Genomic DNA, 21362 nt, shown 5'->3' with positions numbered 1-21362 from the left:
ACTCACTGGTGGGAAACTAATCACATAGCTTTTTCTCCCTCCAAAACTGTATTGTATATTTAATCTTCACTGCTATCACACCACTTTCAATATTAAATCTGAATTTGAAAATTCTGTTTTTTATTACACAATTAAAACTGAATTACCAATCAGAAGGTGAGGATTGTAGTAATACTGTGTGTTTAATTCCAATAAACCTACTTTTAAACTGGTGTGTGACCTTGGATGCTGTAATTCTTATTATCTAGTTTAGCATCATCATGTATAAAACTCTAGGTTTAGATAGGTGATCTCTAAGACTTTACCAACATCCTGTATGCATTATGTACACAGATTTGACTCACCAGATAATTTAATCTGGAATTAAAGAACAAAAGTTGATATCAAATGTGTATCAGAGCTAGGCACATACTAAACAATGAATAAGTAATAGTTATTATCCCACTTGGGTTTGTGCTTTCATTCTCTCAGGCATTCTGAAATGATTGTCACTTATTTTTTTCATTTCTTAGATAATATACAATTAATGGCTAAAATTTGTGTTACTCCATAATTTTCTTATTGGAAAAATGAAGCTACCACATGGAATTTTGTTTTTTTGTTTCTGCTCTATTGAATCTTTCGTTGATGTGTATGTGAGTGTGTATGCATGTGTATGTGTGCATGTGTGTGTTTGTGTGTGTGTGTGTGTGTGTGTGTGGTGTAAGAGAAAGAGTGAAAGGGAGAGAGAGAGCCCACAAATATGCATACTGTGAGGCAAGACAAAGAAATAATGCAGTAAGAAGGTAGGAAAGGCTGAACATGAAATACACCATGGAGGAATGCATCTTTGAAACAGGCGCAGATTAACCCAAGATATAAAAGGTGGTCAAAACTTAGAATGAAAAATGATCCAAAAGAACCTTTGTGACATTCAAGAAACATTTATTTGGAGTCAAGGTTAAAGAAGGATTTTGGAATGAGAAGAGTTATCTAGAAAATATCTTGCTAGACATAAAATATGGTAGGTGATGATATTGAAGATAAACTCAATCTGAACAAAACACAGACCTGGAGATCAGCAAGGAGGCTTCCCTCACCCCCAATCTCAGTCAAAAGTAAAGCTGGTTAGAGAAAATTGAAAAAAACATGGCAATTTAAGGTAAATGTTGCTGATGTATAATGATATAGCTGCTGCCGAAAGCAGAAAGAACTGTGAACATTTACATATAACTTCCAAGTGTGCACCTTGAAACATGGAATAAAGCATCATTAAAATGTCTGCAGGAAGAGAAGTCAACTTGAGACAGACACTGGAACAGGAAAGATGAAAGAGCTAGGGATGTTGTCTTTGAATCTTATTGAAGCAAAAATATAAATAGAATACAGAGATGTTTGAACATAATGAATGTGGCTGTGAACTATTATCTTTGAAGCATAAATGCAGAGACACTCTGCTTAAATAAATACAGGATGACTTTGAAATATACAAAGGGTTAAGAATTGAAGAACCCAATAAAAGGTATGGATCTTCTCCCTATATAAAAAAAATACTCATAGTAAACTTGGTACATCCCTTGAAGAAGCATTCAGATAACAAACACCTTATCTAAACTTCAGGATAATGAGCTTATTTTAGATTACCAAGAGCCTGTGAAAATAGTAATTGAAAAGGCTGTCTACTATTTATTCGGCATGTTATTTTGCACATATAACTTCTCTATAATATTTTTAAGTAATGTCTAGAGCAAGCAATGCTGTAGAAATCAATTCTTCCATTACAGAAAAAAAGACAAGGAAAAATCCTCTGAAAGCAGAAAGAGAGTAAGGGACTTTATGCATATTGGCCTTCAAAAATTTTAACCTTGTTTTGTAGAGAAACCATTCAGAATTTGTTAAAATAGTACAGAATGTATTCAAGTCTACCATTTCAATACAACAGAGAACCCACCTCAACTCCAAACTCAACAGACACGGCTAGAGGATTGTTTCCTTTTGAGACAGGGTCTGTGTAACGGCTATGCTTGGTTGTCAACTTGACTGCATCTGGAATTAACTGAAATGCAAGCATTTAGGCTTATTTATAAGGGATTTTTTGTAATAAAATTATTTGAAGTGGGATTATTCACCTTTAATCTGGACAACACCTTCTGGTGACAGCTTATATAAAGGACATGGAAGTAAGTAACTCTCTCTTTGCTTGGTTCCCTTACAATCACTGGCAAGTCCATTCATTCAATGACAATAGAGTATACTTCTTCAGAATTCTGGAGTATACTAAAGACCAGCTAAGACATTCAGCCTCATGGACCAGACAGCTATTAGATGGATTCTTTGACCTGTTTGTGGAAAAATAATGTTGGGCTAGCTGGACTACAGCCCACAAACTAGTCTAATAAATTTATTTGTATCTGTACATACACGTGTATGTTTTATTAATTCTATTCATCTGGAGAATCCTGATTAATACAATCTGCCTATTTGAGCCAGGCTGATTACAGACTCCAGTACACCTGCCTCAGCCTCTCAGATTCTAGGATTACAGACATGTTCTGCCCTACCTGTCTGCCAGCTGGATATTTACAAACAATGAGAAGAATGAGGAAATCTGAAGGTGAAAATTACTTAAAATAGCTTGATTAGATATCAAAAGTAGGATTGTTTGTTTGTTTATGGCAGAACTGTTACTTTGAAAAATTCAGATCAAGGTAATAAGGCAAGCAGATATCAAGAAATTCCCCAAAATTGGCTTATAAACACTCATTTCTGAAACTGAGTTCAGCAGGACATTATCAAGAGAGCATTCCAGGAAGTCTGGGTACGGTCTGATGAGGGAAAGATTTCCACTCCCACCTTTAATTTGCACTCATATCTTCAAAATATTTATTAAATGCTAATTATGTAATGGGTGCTATGTTAAGAGTAACATCATAATCAGTTATGCAGGGTTGTTAATGCTCTTTTAGACATTCAAAGGTTTATGTTCTTTTTATGTTTTAGTTCTGAGTTCTTCACTATGAAGACTTGCCATACCCCTTTTCACCTAGATCAACATCCCTGTTGCGGTCTTCCCTCCCTAGTCTGTTAGCTCCACGCACACATCAGTATATTCTATCAGTTTGGAAGCTCCATCAAGTTATAGATTATGTCAGCCTGGTTTATTCATACCCAACATAAGCATTAAAACTGGATCAAGAGTAACTTGGTAAACATTTAACATATTTTGTAGACTGTAGATAATAACATTTGGAAATAGATAAGTGATGCTGCATACTAATCAAGAGGAGAGTCCAAGGATATGTTGTTCTCAAACATAAAGGGGAAGGAAAAGAATCAAATCAGTAAGAAATTGTCATCACTATCAAACATAGGGACCCCAAAGGCTTGTTAGTTACACGGAATCTGAGTTTTTTACTCAGCCAAATAGCAAAGACAGTGGATTTCATATACACTCAAGAGAATATCAAACATGGGCTCAATCCTAAACCAGATGACTCACCCTGAGAGCAGCTGTCATCCTTTAATTAATGGAAGCTCTAATGGCTCCATTTAACCAATGGTCTAGTCTGTTTCTCCCCTTTTCTCTTTAAGGTAGTGGTGACATGAAGAAAGTGGTAGGCAGTGAGGTCTAACTAATAGCACATCCTTTTCATCTTTATATATCTAATTTCCATCACAATTATCATCTCTCATTTTCTAATGGGAAATTAGACTACAAAATAGCTTCGAATATAGAATGAGGATTGCTTGTTAAGTCCATATCTCATGGACTCAAAAAGCCAACCAGATGGAATTAAGTCTTTGCTTGCTCACCTGTTCACTGGGTTTCCATATGAGATGAGTGAGAAGGATAATGCTTTCCTCAAATGGAGTTTATCAGTGGCACACAAACCAACACCTATGAAAAACTCACAGAAGTCCCTGCCATTCTGCAGATGTTTGACCTAATAATAAAGAGGATGATTAGCTACATGAACTTGTGATATAGCAAGTGTCATGTAACAAGTATTATATAATGAGTATTGTGACCAATATCAGGTGTTGTATATGTTCTGTGAGTTGATTCCAGTTACAAGAGTGATTATGGATCAGAAACTTAACATTCAAGAGCATGCTCATATTCCTGTATTTGCATACATTATTGAGCTGGCTCATTTGAGTTTTAACTGGGTGTCATCCCTTGTAATTAATAGTATAAAGGAAGTGAACCAGTTTTAACTGGGTATCATCTTTGTAATTAATAGTATAAAGGAAGTGAACATATTAAAAGTAAAATGTTGATTAAAAGAAGTTGATTCACCATAAATCTGAGGAGTCTTTCTTACATTCAGCATGCTTATCTATAAGTTTAACATTGTGACTTACTTACCTATGTCTAATTCACTTAGATGAAATGACAGCGCAGAACACAATTACACAATATGAATAATTCAGTTTCTTTTATTTCTCAGTACCTCTGAAGATTTAAGGTGGTGTTCCATTGTTAAACACATCATTATGCTCTAATCTGCATCCAGATGGATTTCATACTCAGTTTATGTCCAAGTCATGAACAATTTAGGACTTACTATGTATCCTCCCGAGTCAGCACAAATATTATATTTGCTTTCCTTTATAGGTGTCTTCACTTTTTATAACTTCAATCATATCTTACAGCCCCAAGTGTAAAATCATATTCATTTGTATAAAAGTAAAAGCTGCATGAGGACAGGGAACTTTTCCAAAATTTTCTGTCTCCATTTTTCTCCAAAGCTTTGACTCCACCCTGAACTCAGAGATATGTAAGCTCCAATGTGGAGCACCTGTGTTTTGGAAAGCAATGATTACAGAAGAAATAAAAAATAAAAAGGGATTGTGCAGCATCAAGGTTATTCATTCTCACTCCTGAGGTCTGCATCAAATGATACTTCATTACTATCAGTTTATACATTCTATCAAAACAGTTGGGTACAGCACATTTGTATGTGCTCCTATAAATAGCTATAATTCCCTCCTTTGGGCAGACTATGAAACTAAAGTGCATATAGTGATTCAGCAATAGAACCAGGCCATACTTCCTTGGAGTCCTATGTCACATTTCCACTATCTTCAGTGCCAGATCGTATCCTCCTAATCCAAACATCACTTTCCTTTTCCTGTTTTGGAGTGGTTTATGGCTCTTCTCCAGGTTTCCAGGGAGAATATCTGAACACCTGTGAGGGACTTGAGAGACACTGACTGTCAACAAAATCATGGCTTTGTGCAGTCATTAACTCCTTTTTTTCCGGGGGGGGGGAGTCCATTTTATTGCACTTCCAATATCTTCTAATTACATCAGTGTTAAATGTTTTGAAAATCAGTCAATGATACAGGCATTGAATTTTAAAACATTTGATAACAGAATAAATAGTAATGAGCATTTGACTCTTAAACAGCTTTAAAGATCCATGCATCCTTCAACGGCCAGAAGATAACTCCTGAAGCCTTCCAGGGAAGTGGTTCCAAGGTATCCTGTAAATTAGAATCATCTAAGGAGCTATTGAAAATCTCTATTGTTCAGGTCCCTGCCATGGAAAGTCTCGTGTAATGATGTACTAGCAAGCTCCTGAGTACTGGGACTTTGGGGACTTCCCTAAGGCAGCCTTCTGTGCATCCAGGATTGGGAGACACTAACTTAAGACCTAACCCAAGGTGCTGATTTGCTATAGAGGCTCAACTTTAGAATTTCCTTAGAATTTCTTAAACACTGGTGTTGAGACCCAGTTCTATTAGAATACCAAAGCAAGATTTAAGCAATGGTAACTTTGAAAGTTCCCATGGGCTGTAGTTTGGAAATCACACTGCCAGAACAATTTTTGATTCTACATGTAGCCTACAGATTAGCAAAACAGGCCAACAAACACAGCACCTAGGGCCTGGCAGCATGCTGAATTGAAGTTCATCCCACTGCTTGTCAGAATTATTGAGTCTGAATTTGCATTTAACAAGATTTCTGAGTAAATATAAGGGATACTCTTTTGGGACACTTTTCTAAGGACCTGAGAGTAGAATTAGACTCACTCAATTTCTTGATTTCCTCCTCTCTTCCTCTCATTTGATTCTTTATTCAAGCCCCATGTGAATATACTCTACTTGTCTGAATATAATCTACTGACTAGGGTTATTGGAGGAAATTGCAACTATGTAGCTTGGATTATTACATATTCCAAAAATGATTACCTGTGCCTAATTATCATGTAATGGGTATCTCTTACTTTTACCCTAGAATTCACTATCCTTGATAATCTAAGCTGAGTTAACCTCTTTATTGGCCATCATTATCTTTCTATTGCCACAGTGCACTCTACCTGAATAAACAATGTCTGGTTTTCCCAAACTTGACCTGTACTTTTGGCATCTTAGTAATTTATCTATGATCTCTCTTTACCTGTCATACTTTATCTCCATGTTCAAGTAAAGCACATAAAATTTAGTTAATGAGAGTGAGCTAGGGGTATATCTCAATGGAAGAGAGCTCAGAGATCATAAGTGAGACCCTTTATTCCAACCTCAACTCCACAGAAATATGAGTTAATGGTAGTCTTATTTTTTTTTACTGCTTTTACTGCAAGCCTAAGTGGTAATCATATTTCTTTGAACATAGCATTCATACTGTCCTGTCTGTACCTCTGTTGTGAATCATTTCATATTATTCCTTTTTTTTCTAGACTTGTTTCCTATTTCTATTTATTATATATTATTAGTGTATTAAAATATTCTAAAATTGTAGTATGAGCAGTGGGCCGCTTCCTGATGCCTGGCTCCCAGTCACTGTGCTAGCTTATGCCGCGAAATAACAACACAATAATTGTATTGTTTTAAACACTGTTTGACCCATTAGTTTCAGCCTTTTATTGGTTAATTCTCACATCTTGCTTTAACCCATATTTAGTAATCTGTGTAGCACCACGAGGTGGTGGCTTACCGGGAAAGATCTTAACCTGCATCCATCTCGGAGAGGAGAGCTATGGCGACTGCCTCACTTCCCTTCTACCCAGCATTCTGTTCAGTCTACTCTGCCTATCTAAATTCTGCCCTATCAGGCCAAGTAGTTTTCTTTATTAATTAACCAATGAAAACAATAGATAGATAGAAGACACTCCCACATCATAAGATGTTTTAAAAATATATAAAACTCATACCACCCACTCAGAGATATGTATATAGTACATAATTCTGTGGGTTTCTTCTTACAACTTTGATGCTTAACCAGTTCAAGTCATTTTCCATCAAAAAGCCAGCTTGTGTATGAAGTTTCTGCCTGGGTAGATTTAGATAAACATTTCATGAAACAGTTTCTATGTAATGTCAATTGAAATGTTCAGGATAATATTATGTGGAGCAACTTAGAAACTTTGTTTGGCTAAAACTTTATTTATGGGACTCATCACGGGCATCATTGGCTCTGCATGGCACACTTCAAAGAATTTTCATAATAGTAAATCATCCAGAACCACATAAGGGCACTGATGGCTTCAGAGGTTCACTTAAATATCATCATAGTAGGCTACATGGAGGAATGCCACCATAGAAAGGAAACCCCTGCAAATTCACTGTGCTTGATAGCTTGGAAAATTCCTGTGCTCTGAGCTAATTAATGAAGAATTCCTGGCATTATCTTTGTTATTTCTAAGGAATAAAAGGATTACTATTTAGCTTTAATTACTGGGGAAAAACCTGCATAATAATGGAGTGGATGAAGGGCACTCAACCACTTTTCTTCTAAAAGAAAATTCTGAAAACAAGGTCGGGCAAAAAAGAAAGTAGAAGCTTCCTTAATTTTGTGAGAAAGCAAGCAAGCCACAGGACAGACTGTAACAGATGGTACTAATTAGTACTTTAGAATTCACTGGAACTAGGTTAAAGTTGACTGGCTGTTTGTGAAAATATTTCAGACTAAGTATTCTAAAAGTACTTTCATAAATATGTTTATAAGTTTCACACCATTTTACCAATACTAAGAAATCCAAAAGAATAAGATGCAGTGGCCTGGACTGTGCTACCTTGGTAATTTCTGCAATGTGGATTCTCTGCAAAGGTGGTGACAAGCCATTCCTCCACTCCCTGCCAAGTGGTTTTCCAGTGAAAAGGAAATGTTGGGAGAAAGAAAGCACAAGACCTCAGGAATATTTACTTCACAGTTTTGACATCTACATTTATCTCTAGATTCTACAGACAATGCCAGGGACTTGTTTTTTCGCTTACTGAAAAAGAAATAGGAACTGGAGCTTTTTATTTATTTAATTTTATTTATTTGTTTTTGGTTCTTGTTTTGGGATTTTGTTTGTTTGATCTTATTACTAGTTTTGAGATGACTCTTTGTTTCTAATGCTAGAAAAATAAAGTGTGTGGATTAGGATGGGAGAGGAGATGGGGAGGATCTAGGGAGAGGAAACCATAATCAAAGAAGAAGAAAAGGAGTATTTACTGTTCTTCCAGGGGTCTCAAACTTGGTTCCAAGCCCAAGGCTCACAAACATTTGTATTAACTCTAGCTCCAAAGGATCTTCTGGCCACTGCTGGCACACACACATGATGGAGGAAGGTCATTGGCTAATAAAGGAACTGCCTTGGCCCATTTTATTGGTTAGAAGGTAGGTGGGAGGAGTAAACAGAACAGAACACTGGGAGGAAGAGGAAGTGAGCTCAGACTCCACAGCTCTCCTCTCAGGAGCAGACGCCTGAGAGAGACGCCATGCCCCGCTTCCAGGCAGACTCACACCACGAAGCAAGCTGCCAGGTTAGACATGCTTAACCTTTCCCGGTAAGACCAGTGCTCACAGATTATTAGAGATGGGTTGATAGGGATAACAGAATTAGCCAGTAAGGGCTAGGGCTAAGGGGCCAAGCAGTGTTTAAATGAATACAGTTTGTGTGTTGTTATTTCGGGTAAAGCTAGCTGTGCGGGCGGCTGGGGTGCTTTATTTACTACACACACACACACACACACACACCATTCACTCACAGAAGCATATGTACACATATACATAAGTGAAATCAATACAAATAAATCTTTTTTAAAAGAGAATTAAATACTTTATACCCAATCATTTGTATTTATGGTTATAGAATCCAGGTACTGAAAGATAGACTTCTTGGTTTAGAAAGCTCCCATAGTGGCTTGTTTTATTTCTTTTTAATTAAACAATAAAAAACTATTGTTTCATTTCATTAGTCACAGTGACACTAGAATAAAACAAATCTCACCTACGATCTCACTATCTACAGATCTAAACTTTTATTTGAAATCACTTAAACATTCATAAATATCTCGATTGACTGTTTTTTTCAGAAAGTGTGTCATTTCCCCATCATACTAGAAGAATGTGTTTTCCAAAATTAGCTTTAAAGTGAGACTACCTGAGTGTTTTCAAAACTATCAATGTCTGAGTCCTACCTGCAAACACATGTAAGGATTTAGTCTTGTAATTACTTACTACAGTGCCTTACAGGGTTTTGTTCCAGCAGTACCATACACAGACAGTTGTAAAACAGCTGTGATCAAAGTTTTCCGTGTTTATTTTCAATAGCCCTTTTAAAAACGGGCTGCTCAACAGCATGAACCTTATCTCCATATCTCCAGGTCATTCCCAGTCTCATAACTGAAAACACTCCCAGTTAATTATTTGTCAAATCTGAACACAGACGGGCATTGATAAAGAACACTTAATAAATTACCTGTAAGAGCCCTTCCCAGGGAGACAATGGAACAGTGTAGCTCCCTCCACCCCCACCCCATTACCTTCCCTGGCATCTGCACTGCTGACTACCTGTTCCCATCCACAGCTCCACTGCAAAGAGAGTGGGAAGAGCTGCTTTTCCCTCCATTGCTTGCAGGCACGCCTAACAACCTACATAATGAGCCTGGGCACATGGGGCCTTCCTTCCCTTTTGTATATCCATGAAAGTCATCATAATAGTTGATTTTTAGATAACTAAATTATTGACAACAAAGTTAGGAATTTGCAAATCAAATTGTAAAACCTATTTAGAAGTTGGATGAATAAACAACAATATACAGAAATGCAAATTAATGACAAAAGTTAATTAGCTCAATGTCACATTCCTGTAATTTCTCCTTCAGGACTCTGTGCTCTCCGGTAAAGCAGTAACTATATTATATGTCATATGGAAATATCCATCACGGATGCTCTGTCAGAAATAGTTGTTTCTGCCAGGAAATAACTCTCAGTTATTGAAAAACAGTTCAGAAATTGTAAAATGTCATTAGCTGGAACTCAGAGTAACACCAAGGTGAGAATATAATTATAAGCTGAGGTATTCACTGCTACCTCAATATAGCATCCTTTCTCAGCTTAATTTTTCTTCTGTCATACTGTGGGAGGTGCTTTTGGTGAACTGTGTTAACCCTACCTGTCATGCCCATGCCTAGGGTCTTTTGAACATTAACAGCATCCACAGAGGAAGTTTGCATTCAATAAGCTCACTCCTATAATCCTGATACCAATTATAAGGAAAGCAAAAATCAAATTTGCCTACATCAAACATTTATTAACTAAACATTCACTAGCAAATTAGCACAGTATAAATTATGCAATATATATTAGGGCTTCAAGATCCCAGTCTTCCTGTTCTGTCTGGTATTGAAAATGCCACCTTGCCACCAGGCAGTGTTGGCACATGACTTTAATCCCTGCACTTGGGAGGCAGAGGCAGGAGGATCTCTGTGAGTTTGAGGCCAGCCTGATCTAGTTCCAGCACAGGCACCAAAGCAACAAAGAGAAACCCTGTCTCAAAAAAAAAAAATGCCACCGTGCCTTAAACTTCATTGGGGCAGTCATATCAAGGATCCAGAAGCAAGATCTGTTGTCCTGATCGCCACTATTCATACTGGGCTTATTGGGCAGTAGAAGTTACAGTTTACAATTTGTTACAGCAGCATTGAGTTTACTTGCTAAATGGGTGGCCTTTCTGGTTTCTAAGACATGGTTGATCTATTCATGTGGAATGGGTCTTCTGGAAGCCATTAATTTTATCCACAAAGGATTACTTATAGTATGCATATGGTCACAATTTTATCTAAGCAGACTCCAAGTTTGCCATTTAAGACTCATTTCGGTATTCACGAAGAAAATTGTCAAAGTTTTGGTTGATCCCAAAGCTACAGTTCTGTCATAACTGTCTCTGGACTAGAGGCTATGATGAAGACTCTACAAGTCCAAAGTGAGAGTCTCAATTAGAGTTCTGGTGTTCTAGACATAACTTAATAGAATTTATTATAATATATATATATATTTAACAAATATATATATATATATATGCACACACATAAAAATCATTTCTATAGTGAATTGGAAAGGTGACTCAGCAACACTGACAGCTCTCCTCCTCTCCAGAAGTCATTTTCTTTCTGTTTGTTTCATTGTTACTCTGCAAATCTCCGCTTCACTTGTTGAATTACAAACTCCTGAAGACAATATGTGCTGTGTTTTTTTTTCTATCACCTTCACATTTAGCCTTATATAAATATGTTCAATTGTGTCTTGAATAAATAAACTTTTTTTTATGTCTCTAAGAAAATGACAGTTTTTTTCTCTTATTTTTTTCTTTATGTTTATTGAGAAAAGGAAAAAAAAGTTTACCCCTCTTCGGATTCCCCTCCCCCTCCTCCCACCCTTCTCCCCCTCCCCCCACTCCTCTCCTCCTCCCTCTCCAGTCCAAAGAGCAGTCAGGGTTCCCTGCCCTGTGGAAAGTGCAAGGTCCTCCCCCCTCCATCTATATCTAGGAAGGTGAACATCCAACCTGGCTAGGCTCCCACAAAGCCAGAACATGAAGTAGGATCAAAACCCCGTGCCACTGTCCTTGGCTTCTAATCAGCCCTCATTGTTCGCCATGTTCAGAGAGTCCGGTTTTATCCCATGCTTTTTCAGTCACAGTCCAGCTGGCCTTGGTGAGCTCCCAATAGATCAGCCCCACTGTCTCAGTGGGTGGCTGCACCCCTCGTGGTCCTGACTTCCTTGCTCATGTTCTCCCTCCTTCTGCTCCTCATTGGGACCTTGGAAGCTCAGTCGAGTGCTCCAGTGTGGGTCTCTGTCTCTATCTCCATCCATTACCAGATGAAGGTTCTATGGTGGTATGCAAGATATTCGTCAGTATTGCTATAGGATAGGGTCGTTTCAGGTTCCCTATCCTCATCTGCCCAAGGAACTAACTGGAGATATCACCTTGGGCTCCTGGGAGCCACTCTACGGTCAAGTCTATTGCCAGCTCTAAGGTGGCTCCCTTAATTAAAAATTGTGCTTCCGTGTTCCCCTATCCAGCCTTCCTTTATCCCAATCATCTTGTTTTCCCAAGTTCCCCCATCCTCCCCTTCTCACTTTTCTCTCCCCATCTCCCCTTACCCTCAACCCACCCCACCCCCAAGATCCCACCTTTCTCCCTGGCAATTTTTTCTACTTCCCATAGGCAAGAGAATAAATATATGTTTTTCCTTGTGTTTACCTTCTTATTTAGCTTCTTTAGGATCACCAATTATAGACTCCGTGACCTTTATTTATGGCTAGAAACCAATTATGAGTGAGTACATCCCGCGTTCATCTTTTTGGGTCTGGGTTACCTAACTCAGGATAGTGTTTTCTATTTCCATCCATTTGCATGCAAAATTTGAGAAGTCATTGTTTTTTACCGCAGCGTAGTACTCTACTGAGTATATATTCCACACTTTCTTCATCCATTCTTCCATTGAAGGACATCTAGGTTGTTTCCAGGATCTGCCTATTACAAATAATACTGCTATGAACATAGTTGAACAAATGCTTTTGTCATATGATTGGGCATCTCTTGGGTTTATTCCCAAGAGTAGTATGGCTGGGTCCAGAGGTAGGTTGATCCCGAATTTCCTGAGAAACCAAAACACCGATTTGCAAAGTGGTTGCACAAGATTGCATTCCCACCAGCAATGGATAAGTGTACCCCTTCCTCCACAGCCTCTCCAACAAAGGCTATCATTGGAGTTTTTTATTTTAGCCATTCTGACAGGTGTAAGATGATATCACAAAGTTGTTTTGATTTGCATTTCCCTGATTGCTAAGGAGGTTGAGCATGAACTTAAGTGTCTTTTGGCCATTTGAACTTCCTCTGCTGAGAATTCTCTGTTCAGTTCAGTGCCCCATTTTTTAATTGGGTTAATTAGCATTTTAAAGTCTAGTTTCTTGAGTTCTCTATATATTTTGGAGATCAGACCTTTGTCTGTTGCGGGGTTGGTGAAGATCTTCTCCCAGTCAGTAGGTTGCCTTTGTGTCTTAGTGACCATGTCCTTTGCTTTACAGAAGCTTCTCAGTTTTAGTAGGTCCCATTTATTCAATGTTGCCCTTAATGTCTGTGCTGCTGGGGTTATACCTAGGAAGCGATCTCCTGTGCCCATCTGTTGTAGGGTACTTCCCACTTTCTCTTCTATCAGGTTCAGTGTGTTCGGACTGATATTGAGGTCTTTAATCCATTTGGACTTGAGTTTTGTGCATGGTGATAGATATGGGTCTATTTTCATTCTTCTACAGGTTGACATCCAGTTGTGCCAGCACCTTTTGTTAAAGATGCTTTCTTTCTTCCATAGTATACTTTTAGCTCCTTTGTTGAAAATGTGATGTTCATAGGTTTGTGGGTTAAAATCCGGGTCTTCTATACGATTCCATTGGTCGACTTCTCTGTTTTTATGCCAGTACCACACTGTTTTCATTACTGTAGCTCTGTAATAGAATTTGAAGTCAGGGATGGTAATGCCTCCAGAAGATCCTTTATTGAATAGGACTGTTTTGGCTATCCTGGGTTTTTTGTTTTTCCATATAAAGTTGATTATTTTCCTCTCAAGATCTGTGAAGAATTTTGATGAGACCTTGATGGGGATTGCATTGAATCTATAAATTGCCTTAGGTAGAATTGCCATTTTTACTATGTTGATCCTCCCAATCCAAGAGCAAGGGAGATCCTTCCATTTTCTGGTATCCTCTTCACTTTCTTTCTTCAATGCCTTAAAGTTCTTGTCTAATAGATCTTTCACTTCCTTGGTTAGAGTTACCCCAAGATATTTTATGCTGTTTGTGGCTATCGTGAAAGGTGAAGCTTCTCTGATTTCTGTCTCTGCTTCTATATCCTTTGTGTATAAGAGGGCGGCTGATTTTTTGGAGTTGATCTTGTATCCTGCCACATTACTAAAGCTTTTTATCAGCTGTAAAAGTTCTTTGGTGGAGTTTTGGGGGTCGCTTATGTACACTATCATATCATCTGCAAATAACGAAAGTTTAACTTCTTCCTTTCCAATTCGAATCCCCTTGATCCCCTTATGTTGTCTTATTGCTAATGCTAGAACTTCAAGCACTATATTGAAGAGGTATGGCGAGAGTGGACAGCCTTGTCGTGTTCCTGAGTTCAGTGGGATGGCTTTGAATTTCTCTCCGTTTAATTTGATGTTACCTGTCGGCTTGCTGTATATTGCTTTTATTATATTTAGGTATGACCCTTGTATCCCTAATCTCTCCAATACTTTTATCATAAAGGGATGTTGAATTTTGTCAAATGCTTTTTCAGCATCTCATGAAATGATCATATGGTTTTTTTCTTTCAGTTTATTTATATGATGGATTACATTGATAGATTTTCGTATGTTGAACCAGCCCTGCATCTCTGGGATGAAGCCTACTTGATCATAATGGATAATTTTCCTAATGTATTCATGGATACGGTTTGCCAGTATTGTGTTGAGGATTTTTGCGTCGATATTCTTGAGTGAGATTGGCCTGTAATTCTTTTTGTTGGTTGAGCCTTTGTGCGGTTTTGGTAGCAGAGTGACTGTAGCTTCATAAAAGGAATTTGGCAATGACTCTTCTGTTTCTATATTGTGAAATACATTAAGGAGTATAGGTATTAGGTTTTCTTGGAAGTTCTGGTAGAATTCTGCATTGAAACCATCTGGTCCTGGGATTTTTTTTTTTTTGGTAGGGAGGTTTTTGATAACAGCTTCTAATTCTTCGCGACTAACAGGTCTATTTAGATTGTTCACCTGGTTCTGGTTTAACTTTGGTATATGGTATTTATCTAAAAAAGTGTCCATTTCTTTTACATTTTCTAGTTTTGTGGCATACAGGCTTTTGTAGTAAGATCTAACAATTCTCTGAATTTCCTCTGTGTCTGTGGTTATGTCCCCCTTTTCATCTGATACTATTAATTTGCATATTCTCTCTCTGCCATTTGATTAGTTTGGATAGTGGTTTATCAATCTTGTTAATTTTTTCCAGGAACCAGCTTTTTGTTTCATTGATTCTTTGGATTGTTTTCTGTGTTTCTATTTTGTTGATTTCAGCCCTCAGTTTGATTATTTCCAGTCTTATACTCCTCCTACGTGAGTCTGCTTCTTTTTTTCTAGAGCTTTCAGGTGGACTGTTAAGTCTCCAATGTGTGCTTTTTCTATTTTCTTTAAGTGGGCACTTAGTGCTATGAACTTTCCTCTCAGGACTGCTTTCATAGTGTCCCATATGTTTGAGTAGGTTGTTTCTTTATTTTCATTGAATTCGAGGAAGACTTTGATTTCTTTCTTTATTTCTTCCTTGATCCAGGTGTGGTTCAGTAGTTGACTGTTCAGTTTCCATGAGTTTGTAGGCTTTCTGGGGGTAGCATTATTGTTGAATTCTAACTTTAATCCATGGTGATCTGATAAGACACAGGAGGTTACGAATATTTTTTTGTAACTGTGTAAGTTCGCTTTGTTACCGAGTATGTGGTCAATTTTTGAGAAGGTTCCATGAGCTGCAGAGAAGAACATATATTCTTTCCTATTTGGATGGAATGTTTTATAGATGTCTGTTAAGTCCATTTGATTCATTATCTCCATTAATTCTCTTATTTCTCTGTTAGGTTTCTGTCTGATTGACCCGTCCATAGGTGAGAGAGGAATGTTGATGTCTCCTACTATTAGTGTGTGCGGTTTGATGGCAGCCTTCAGTTTTAGTAATGTTTCTTTTACGTACAAGGGTGCTTTTATATTAGGGGCATAGATATTCAGGATTGAGACTTCATCCTGATGAATTGTTCCTGTTATGAGTATAAAAAGTCCCTCTCCATCTCTTCTGATTGATTTTAGTTTGAGGTCAACTTTGTTAGAAATTAGTATGGCCACACCTGCTTGTTTCTTAGGTCCATTTGCTTGATAAACCTTTTCCCATCCCTTTACTCTGAGTAGGTGCTTATCTTTGTGGTTAAGGTGTGTTTCTTGTAAACAGCAGAATGTAGGATCCTGTTTTCCTATCCAATCTCTTAGCCTGTGCCTTTTTATAGGTGAGTTGAGCCCATTGACATTAAGTGATATTAATGACCAGTGGTTGTTAATTCCGGTCACTTTTTTAGTAGTAGGGTTTGTGTGTTTTCTTTCTTTGAGTTGTGCTGTTGAAGGGTCTCTAGATGTTTGAGTTATTGTTGGACTCCTTGGTTTGTGATTTTCCTTCTATTACTTTCTGTAAGGCTAGATTTGTGGCTACGTATTGTTTAAATTTGTTTTTATCTTGGAAAATTTTGTTTTCTCCATTTATAGTGAATGAATGCTTGGCTGGGTATAGTAGTCTGGGCTTGCATCCATGGTCTCTTAGTTTCTGCAGTACATCTATCCAGGACCTTCTGGCTTTCATTGTTTCCATAGAGATGTCCGGTGTAAGTCTGATAGGTTTACCTTTATAAGTAACTTGGCCTTTTCCCTTTGCAGCTCTTAATATTCTTTCTTTATTCTGTATGTTTTGTGTTTTGATTATTATATGGCGAGGGGATTTTTTTTTTTTTTTGGTCCAGCCTATTCGGTGTTCTGTATGCTTCTTGAACCTTCATAGGTACATCTTTCTTTAGGTTGGGAAAGTTTTCTTCTATAATTTTATTAAATATATTTTCTGGACCATTGAGCTGTACTTTTTCTCCTTCTTCTATCCCAATTTTTCTTAGGTTTGGTCTTTTTATTGTGTCCCAGATTTCCTGAATGTTTTGTGATGAAAATTTGTTGGCTTTGCTGTTTTCTTTAATCAGTGTGTTTATTTTCACTATGGTATCTTCAGTGTCTGAAATTCTTTCTTCTATCTCTTGTAATCTGTTGGTAGTACTTGTCTCTGTATTTCCTGTTCGTTTACCCAGATTTTCCATCTCCATCCTTCCCTCGGTTTTTGTTTTCATCATTACTTCCATTTCATTCTTCATGTCTTGAACCACTTCCCTTACCTGTTTGATTGCTTTTTCTTGTTTCTCTTAAACTCTTTACTGGAAATCTTAATTTGGGCTATATATTTGATATTTTTGCTTTTAACAAGTTATCTTATTTGGAACTCCTAACTGAGGCTTTATCACACACAAAAAAAGATTATATGAGGTCTAGTAAGTTGAGCATCCAAACTGCCTAGGCTCCCACAAAGCCCGTGCGTGCAGTAGGATCAGAAACCCATTGCCATCGTTCTTGAGTTCTCAGTAGTCCTCATTGTCCGCTATGTTCAGAGAGTCCGCTTATATCCCAGGCTATTCCATACCCAGGCCAGCTGGCCTTGGTGAGTTCCCAGTAGAACATCCCCATTGTCTCAGTGTGTGGGTGCACCCCTCTCGGTCCTGAGTTCCTTGCTCGTCCTCTCTCTCCTTCTGCTCCTGATGACTAGACCTGGATGGAAGTGGGGGTTCCTTGGACTTCCCACAGGACAGGGAACCCTGATTGCTTTTCGGGCTGGGGGGGGGGGACTTAACTGGGGGAGGGGGAGGGAAATGGGAGGCGGTGGCGGAGAAGAGACAGAAATCTTTAATAAATAAACAAATTTAAAAAATAAAATAAAAAGCTAAAAAAAGATTATATGAGGAATTGTTCATTTTTCTGAAAAAATGATCTAGACAACTATGGCATATGGCCAATACACCTCAACAACTGTACTATTACTACTTGCCATTTAAGAGTGAAAACCACAAAGTGCTTCTCAGCCCATCAAAGAACTCATTCTCTGAACCATGTTGCTACCAGCAGCAAAGAGCTCTGAGTCATCTCAAATCAGTTACTTATTATGATGAATAAGACACACTGTGCTGTATTATTATGAATAAGGAACAATGCGCTGCCACGGTTTGTCACCCTGCCGGACTTCCCATCGTTCTCACTCCGGTTTCTTCCTCTAGGACATGTTACAAGACAGAGGTGAGATAGCATGACATATTTATTTTAAGAAATCACTGATTTGGAGACTAAAATTGACTTTTATGTCTACTTTTATAAAAGATAAATCATGGAATACCTACACATTATAGTACATTAAGAGGGAATTACTCCTAAAAATCCCATAAAAATCTACGAATCTAATAGTATTTTCTGTAGCTTTAACAGGAACCTGGAAGTGTTAGGTTGTACTATACAGACACAATCTGTTCCCAGGACACAATCAAATGGGTGTAGTGTGCAAAAGATTAAACTTTTTACTGTGTCCATCGCATCTTAGCTGTGAGCCAGGATCATCAAACAAGATTCAGGTTAGATATCTTGGAGGTTTCCTGGTGCCGCAACTTCTGATCTTCTAAATGTACTCTTTATCACAGCAATGTTTTTCAAAGCTGACTTCTCAAAAATCAACTTCTTAGATCATGTAAATTGCTCCATTACCCCTTAAATGCCCCTCAAACAGCAATAAATATCACATTCTGGGTCAGTCCTTGAACTATTTTCAGTTCCCAATCACTTGAAAAATTAGAGTCCTCAGATGTCCTTGAAAGTCGAATATCTAAAGCTCCAATTTTGGCTAAATAGGTAGGAATCTGCGTGGCTCAGACTGTGGACAAAAATGATGAAAAGTCTCCAATTTGTAAGGCTCTTAATTTTCCTCGCATCCTGACTCATTGTTCGGAGCTGTTCAGGAAGGTAAGCTTCAGTTACAGAGAGGTCAGAGGCTTGTATGGGTCTGCCTCTCTGCTGAATTAACTCCCTGTCTGATTTGCCTTCCAAGGTTATATTCTGCCCCTTAATTTTTAAACTAAGGTGTCATGCATGAAACTATAGTAGACAAAGCAGTAAAAGGGCCTTTCTGATGGGGAAAGAGAAAAAAGATTGACTGGTTTAAGAGTTTGTACTGAAATATGGAAAATACAAGGATTGAAGCACTGTTTAAAAAATGTCTTAAGTCAGCCTAAGCATGTGCTGTATTCAGAATCCCAAACAGGCTAATAAAGAAAGAGGTGCTGTGAGGTTATCAAAATTATTATCAAAAAGCTTTAAAAGGAGAAGATGGAGAAAGCAGGAACTCAAAGTTCTCACGAAGGGCAAATAAAATTGACCTCTGAAAACCAGGAAACATTAAAACTACTGAGTCATCCCTTATGCTCTTGACTTTGTATCAATTGTGAAGTGCATTAAATAATTCAGCACAATGATAGCTAACGTTTGGGAGCTTTTTAATAGTGTTCAGACATTTTTATAAATTTCAATAGATATAAGGCTTTCATTCTCATAACTTCAGTCACACTTTCCTGCCTCCAGTTTGCTATGTTGTGTGGGAGACAAAGTCAGTTCTACTTCCCAGGAGCTGCAGAACCTCATCTATCAGATGTACCAGAGCAAAATACAGGAGGCACAGGCACCAGTGAACCAAAAGAAGAGGCTGAACCCCATCAATACTCCCTGAGACAGGGACTGGCCCTGCTGGAGAATAATTAACAGATGCTCTGTGTATTGTGTGCTTATCATTCAGGAATAGTCTATCTACAGACATTCTGTTGGTATTATTTCTGCATTTTGCTTACTTCAGAATGTAGAAAATTACTCATATGAAAAGCAAAAGTCTTAGGACCCTGAAATTTAGTGAAAGCAATGAAGAAAGTACATGTTAGTTACATTTAACAGAGCATGGTTTTCCTTTGTCCCGTCTGTTCTAAACATTTAATGTTTATTTGTTCATATTAAACCCCTGAAAACCTAGACTATATGATTATATCTATTTTATCTATCAGAAATGTGAGATTTTGATAAAGAAGCCTTACCTCATATATAGTGGTCTGAAAATTGAGATTCATTCCAACAAAATCTATCAAATATCGAAATCAATGGTGTCTCTGATAACACTGGGATTAGAACATGGCATATTATTCAATAAAAAGGTAAAGTAAGAACTAGGACGTGGAGAAGGAAGACCCTAATAATGATTCACAGAAGACCCCCCAATTCCCTAAAACACAAGTAATATAAAAACATGTTGTGATAGCCAATCTTGATTTCAACTTCACAAGCAAGCAAACCTTTGAGGAGACACTCCAATACTGAGAGCATTCCTGAAAATGATTTCAATTGATTTATCTAAAGAGGGAAGATGCACCCTAAATGTAGCTAGCATGATCAGCATGGACTGGATTCCAAGACTGAATAAAAAGGAGAAATTGTGAAGAACACAGGCAATTGTCTCTCTGCTTCCTGACTACAAAGGCATTGTGACCTTATTTATGTTCCTTCTGATGCAACTGGAGCTGGTTTTGATGCCACCACGCCTTCTCCAGCATGATGGGTTCTGTCCTAAAACTATCAATCTTCTTTCTTATTTGCTTTTGCCAGGAATCTTGTCAAAGCACCAAAGAAAGTCAGTAATATAGATTAATTTGGCTTCTCAGAAAGAGAGAGAGAGACTAAACCACTTTATATACACATATATTCATATATGATGAGAAAATGCATGAGGAGACAAAAATATTTAAGAAATTATAGTAAGTGATTAGAAAGGCCGAGTTCCAGAGTTAGTAATCAGGATGCTCCACACCCAGGAAAGCTGGGGTAGCAGTTCTTATCTGAGCTCAGGAGAGCTGATGGTGTGTGTCCCAAACTGAGAAGAGGATGAGACAGGCAGCTCACCAGTCACACAGGGAGACAGAATCTTCCCTTCACCTATTGTTTTGATCTAAGAAGGTTCTCAGTAAGGATCAATCTACTGATTCAAATGCTAGTCTCATCTGTAAACACTTTCACAAGCACAGCCCAAAAGAATATTTAATCAAATACTAGGTACTACCACACACCTTCTGTTTTGGGGTCAGGCTTTAGATGGCTGTAGACTGAAGAAATAGGGGTGCAAAAAACCCTGAACTCTATGTTCTCATCAGGATACCTGAGCAACTATGGTTCACACTGACTTCTTTAATAAAAAAAAAATGGTTTAAAATCCTTTGTGTCCTAAATATATTTGTCTTATGTTGAGATTATCATTCATTGAATGTGAAAAGTACAGCCCATTCAACACCTAAAATTAACTACTAAAGACATGAACCAATTAAACGTTACTGATTCTCTGTATCTTAGCAGGTATTTTTCCAATCCCTTCAGTCCTCCCTTGAGTTGACCAAACTGTCAATGACAATTATGAATGCAACATCCCA

The sequence above is a fragment of the Microtus oregoni genome, unplaced genomic scaffold (assembly GCF_018167655.1).
Source record: "Microtus oregoni isolate MIOR12 unplaced genomic scaffold, Mior012 000029F_ref0000214, whole genome shotgun sequence".
Classification (NCBI taxonomy): Eukaryota; Metazoa; Chordata; class Mammalia; order Rodentia; family Cricetidae; genus Microtus; species Microtus oregoni.
This window is presented reverse-complemented; position numbering follows the sequence as displayed.